Genomic DNA, 6,208 nt, shown 5'->3' with positions numbered 1-6,208 from the left:
CAGAAACCCTTTGACCTCCTGATGGAAGTGAACTTGCTTTGACAATGGACCGCCTTTGCTAGAGATAGACATGGAGAAAGGAGAGGACGGATAAAGAATAGACAGGGATCAAAGAGCGAAAGAAAGTGGCACAGAAATGAGAGTCAAGGAGATTTACCGAGAGCAGGATGGGTGTCTGGGTGATGGAGAAGAATCTCAACGTCAATCTGGAATTGCAGCAAACATAGACGAGGCTGATAGGTTAAATAAATTAGTTCTTACAAATGTAAGCGCACCTTTGCTTAATTGCATCTCATGTGTTAGTACTCCTTCATTAGATACATTTTATTCTTCCATATTTGTAAACAGCGGGGTACTTGATAATATTCTGTTGATTTGTCTTATGGATGAAGCTTAAAGTAGATGTAAACCCAATCAATAAAATATCATATAAGACTTAACATGACCCCATGTAGATTTAAAAAGTAATTTTCAATATTCATAAATCTGAAGCTTTCATTAAATTAATCCCTGGCCATCATGCCATGGACATCCTTGTTCAGACATTTCCTGTTAGAGGGTGACAATGCTCCGTCTTTGTCTCCTAATTGTGTTCCTGTGTTGCCACCCTGTCACACTGCGTCCTTGGGAGACTACAAGTGGCCGATTCAACACACATTACACAGACATGGTCCACTGTTATCACTATCGAGAAAACCACCCTCAGAAATGCCTTGCAGCCATCACTGAAATGTATGTCGAGATCTCTTCACTGAGATGTAGGATTAAAAAAACCAAAATTATTTTATTTTAAAGGATGTCTATTGGTTATAATACACAGGGCTTTAGCAAATCAAATGTCATTCAGTTAGGGTTTACATAAAAGTAAATCAACTCAATGTGAAAATAAGAAGTTCAGGCTTTTTTTTACCCACATTTCTTTTGAGGCTGCCGGGTGCTGCACTGTGTTGAATTGTAAAAGACTGCCAGTTACATACAGTATAGGCTAGTCATTTCAGAAGCGAATTTGTTCTGTATACACAGTGATGTTTTTGAAAACTGAGCACCCATGGTAATCAGTGAAGTGGTAAAACGTGAGTGGATACAACAAAGCAAAGGGAAGTCAGAATACTTAGCATAAGCAATTTTATTAGACTCATCATACATGTTACCATCTGACCATACAATCAACTTCAGATTTATCAAAACTATGTAATTTGAGGACTACGGGGTGAGGTTTGAGTTTGCAGAAAGGCAGAGCTTTCCCAAACTCTACTTGTTTTTGGTTTGCCGAACAGGCAGGCAAACTAAATGGCCAGATTTGGCCTATATGCCAGGGTGAACCTGCAGTTGCTCCTGCAGACCTCCTGTACAATACAATGACATTGACTGGAGAAATGAAACAGCGTTGGAGAGCCAGCTGTCCATCTCGGAACCAGTGGGAAAGAAGCCTGCGGGTGTGGTAAACCCCCTAGACTAAACAGGCATTTAACCCTTACTATACAAGCTTTTTTTTCTAAGCAAGATGGGAGTGCAGCTTTAAAAGCTACTAACATGCTACATTGATAATAAAGTCCTTGTTATAACGTTTTTGCTGTGTTTAGGCAAGGTTCAGTAAAGTGGCACGCACACAAAACATGGGAGGGCTTATGTATTTATATAATGCAATTAAGACATATGTGAGTTCATGTGTTTCAGGGCCCATCTGTCATCTTCTGGAAGGATGGACATTTTTAAAGTGTGTTGGTCACCAGTGATATAACTCCTGGGCCCAGGATATCAGCAAGGGCCACAGGTTTTCCAATAATATGTATATATACATATATTTTACAAACCCTCATCTAATTAATCTAACAATCCTACATTAGCAATTATAATTCACTTCAAATAATACCAGAAATAAATCTGAAATGCTAAAAAACATCTATAAATAAGTTCCCTCAAGCCATACCTAGTCAATGGAAGAGGACTTTAAAGACTCCAGGTAGCAACCATGAAATAGGTGACATATGGGTGTAAGGAGAAAGGCCCTACGATTTATGCAAACTCAGCCATTTCTTGAGGCACTGTTGGAACTTGCCATTAAGGTCCGCATATTTATAGAAAGTCACCAGTACACACATATGATCAAGGGCTTCAACATCTCAAGTGATGGTAAGTACCCCTGCTCTGCAAAGTGGTGATGGGGACTCTATGTGCCATCCAGGAACAGATGTGGTTGCAACTATAACCTCTGTGACACTAGTTGCAGTTCCCCAGTTTTCCTTATTTGAGCTGCCAATTCACTACCCTGACCATGAGGGGTGATTTCCTTTCCTGTCTTTGACCCAGACATCGGTGGAATATAGAAGGTAGCCTTAAATTTCGGCCTAATAGTTCTCTTATGATATACAATTAAAGAGAATTCTTTTAAGATACACCAACCATATGAGAAGTATTGGAGCTGCTATTACTTCTGAAAATGCTAACTGCCTGCCTGTATCTGGTCTCCCTAACGTAGAGATTTTTCCTAACCTGAAAGGAACAGAAATAGTGAAACAGATGGCAATAAAAAATGGGCAGAGGCTCTAAATCTTCCTCACTATATCAAAACACAATTGAACATTTTGGCTGGAGTTGAGCTTCAAAGCCCAACTAAAGTTTTGCCAACACCGATTTTTTTTATTATTATTAATATATACATAACTTAAATCCTGCTGTTTTGGTCTGGGCTTATGACATCACATGTTCTCTACTATTTCCCCAGCAGTGGTCAGGGCCTGAATGCTCCAGAGAACAGTGCAACTTAATGCCATGGTACTAAACCCAGGGCGGCTAGATAATGCACCCCCTTGGGGTGGGTCCTTGACACTGTGGCCCTCCGGGCTCACAGGAGGAGAGGAGTGGCACTGGATTTTAGAACGGTGAGTCTGTGGGAGAAAGTGTTGAAGATAGGTTAAGTATTGGGTGGGTGTTGCTATTTTCATTTTAACTCCTGTAGGTCTATTCATTTTTTAGAACAAATGCATAAGCTGGAGCTGAGCTGTAACCATTGTACACAGTTATATATAAATGTGATGTATTCCCTTAAATATTCTGCTGAGCCACGGTTGTTAATTCTTTAATATTTAGTCAGAATATGTCTGATTTGATATTGAAGTCTGATGTAAGATGAAATAAAAATATGCCATTACATTCACAAGCTTGTCTGGACTAGACAGCAGCTGTCTGCAGTTTTTCCATGTAATCTTGTGTAATCTACCTGTAATGTGATTCCTTTATTGTAAAAATGTGGTACTTTAGAAAGGAAGTTAAAAAAAATTGTGTAAACGTTAGATTAAAATATTTGTAGTTAATTTACTGCCAGCAAGCAACTTTTTTATTTTATTTTTAAAGATCAATAAACACACAGTCTTATCCTGGTTCTAATTTAGGCCAAACACAGTCACCCAGCTAGACAAGATTTGATTTCAAGCTTAGTGTCAGTTATCGTTTTGCTGGAGAACAGGCATATCAAAAATTATGAGGCTTCGATGGAATCTTGCAGGGGTTAGAGCAAGGGTAGGAAGCCTCAACACTCCAGCATGTGGTAAAACTGCAGATCCCATTATACTTCTGGGAGTCTTGCCTGTGGCTGTCAGAGTCTTGCAATGCCTCATGGGACTTGTCTTTTCACCACAGCTGGAGTGGCAAGGTTTGAATGTGAAGCCCAACTTTGGGCTTTTATTTCGTTTTGGGTAGAGCAGGTAGATTAGAGACTCTGTTAGATTGTATTGCCATCTTTATCCCTAATGAGAAAATGCCCCTCACTTTCTGTCAGGGCAGGAAATAGTGAGAAATATTTCCAATTGCAACAGACAGAAACACATTTTAGTAGAGTGAGGAAGGGTTTGAACTTCTGCCTCCTTTTTTTTCACCATTTATGTACTGGCCATAGACAATGAAGAACAGTCAGAGGTGCATGGAACATCTAAGCAGCTTATGATGTCTTTTAGCTCAACTTCTGGCTTCAAGAGAAACCCTACAGAGTCACAAGTGTTCGCATTTAGGCAATATGGGAGAAGATCTCTGGTTGAAAGCCACCACTGCCAAAATAAGTGCAAGAACAGTGTGCACCTAAACTATGTCACATTATATCACTTACATGCAACGCACCTCCCTCATCCCCATAGATAAAATAAAAATTAGGCATACACCAGTTAGACCTATTATCCCTGATTAAAACTGTCCTGCTACTAGCCAGTTTTACACTGCTGTATCCTCTGCAGTATCTTAATTCTTGTAGTACAACCCAGGTCTGTTGTCTCTGCCTTTAGTTTATTTGGGCCTAGACTTGCTCACTATAATTGGCCTGCTGCTGGACATTTTTAAACTTCTGTATCATCTGCGGTCTCTTAATTCCTGTAGTAAAGCACCTGTCTGCACTATTTGTCTCTTGTACATAATGGCCTATTATTCCTAATTTGCCTCTGAGTTTGGGTACACCAAATTTCAAAAAAGATGCGCCAAACCCTTGGTGAATCGAACCTGGGCAGACTCACCCATAACTACTGACCACTGTTGCTCTGTCACTGAAATGTTAAATGATTGAACTCAGGTCCTGGTTGGTGGAACTTAATGCAAACCAGCGATATATTCAATGCACTTTTTTTTAGTTAAGCATCCAGGATCCAGGTGCTCCATGGGTGCACAAAAAATCCATTAGAAGATTATCAGAGGTACATTCCAACACTGCTAAGGTGCCCGCACTATCGCATTCTTGTAGGTTTAGACAATGATAAGTCTGACATGTACACTTTAAAGGGAATCTACAATATAGTCTATTATTCTAGCCTAGAAAGAAACTCGAGTCTGGAATGTTATTAGAGGTATAATGTGAATGATCTGTTCAATAATGGAGAATGATCTTCACTTTGCTGCTTTTTAAAAAGAAAGTCATAATACAATGCTGCTATGCCTCATAAAGGTTAACAATTAATTAGTAACTATAAATGTATTGAACTTTTTTCTATGTCCTTGAAGTGTGTATGTATCAGTAACCAAAATGGGTTATTATACATAATTTTTTTAAATATATATAGTTAGTAAATATACCTTATACTGTATGTAGGTTGGGTATACCACAGTCACTCGTAGTTTGGCGGTTTCTGCTTAATAGAGCTGCATAGTGATTGTGATTTGCTCTTCTTACAGACTTTCTATGAGGTTGCCATTTTTTTCTCCATTCAGCTAAAACAGATTCTGTGAGGTATTGTGGTTGGAAAAGAAGACCTTGCTCAAAATCGGTGTTCTAACCCATGCCAAATATGCTCCGTAGGATTGAGGTAAGAGCTCTGTGCAGGCCTGATCCTTCATACCAAACGCATGAAACCATGTCTCTATGGAGCTGGCTTTGAGCACAGGGGCACAGTCATCCTAGAACAGAAAAGGGCTTTCTCTAAACTGTTGCCATAAACCTGGAAGTGCACAATTGTCTGAAATTGTCTGAAAAGGTTTTGTATGCAGCAGCATCAACAGTACTCTTCACTGGAAAATCAATCAATCCCCTTAAATCAATATTTTGGAGTGGTGTCCATATACACTTTGTCATATAGGTAAGTGTGATTGTCAGCTGTCAACAAACATTTGGCCATATAGTGTATCCAAACATGATAAGGTGGGCATAAAAAATGTCACATCAAAAATGGCTTCTGTATAAACCTTAACCCAAAACGTGTACTACGCTATAGTTTCATTTTAAGTGAAAACAAGCAGCACAGGTTCTGGCAGGAAAGCCTTGGTAAATCTGAGATATATTCTTGTCATAGATTTTAAAGGTAGAAAAAAAAATTCAGCTGTAAGCCAGAGGAGTACTGGCTCTCAGACAGGTATGAAGGGCGCTGACCCTTGCATTTCTCGTTGTGTTTTGTGCCGAGCTGAAGAGCGTCGCAATGAAAAGGAGCATGGCTCTCCCGTCCTCAGAAGTGAGACGCACAATACGCAATGAAAGAGATACGATTCAGGCAATGTGACAGGCTGATGCTCCCTGTGACTGAATGTGCACAGAGAAGCCTCCTGACACTGAATCGCTCACAAAGCTCTTTTTGATTGTGTGCCGAGAAAAGGGAGCAACTGAACAGAGGCCGTGCAGGAGTCCACAACTTGATTTGCTCTCAGTGCAGCAGATTGGGACTGTGAATCTATAATGCAAGGCAGCTCATTGTCCTCTAAGTGCTATAGATGCAGCTTTCTCTGCCCACCAACCCCCACA

The sequence above is a fragment of the Nanorana parkeri genome, unplaced genomic scaffold, assembly GCF_000935625.1.
Source record: "Nanorana parkeri isolate BGI_ZX_2015 unplaced genomic scaffold, ASM93562v1 scaffold610, whole genome shotgun sequence".
Taxonomy (NCBI): domain Eukaryota; kingdom Metazoa; phylum Chordata; class Amphibia; order Anura; family Dicroglossidae; genus Nanorana; species Nanorana parkeri.
The sequence above is the reverse complement of the archived record's forward strand: the minus strand, read 5'-3'. Positions refer to the sequence as shown.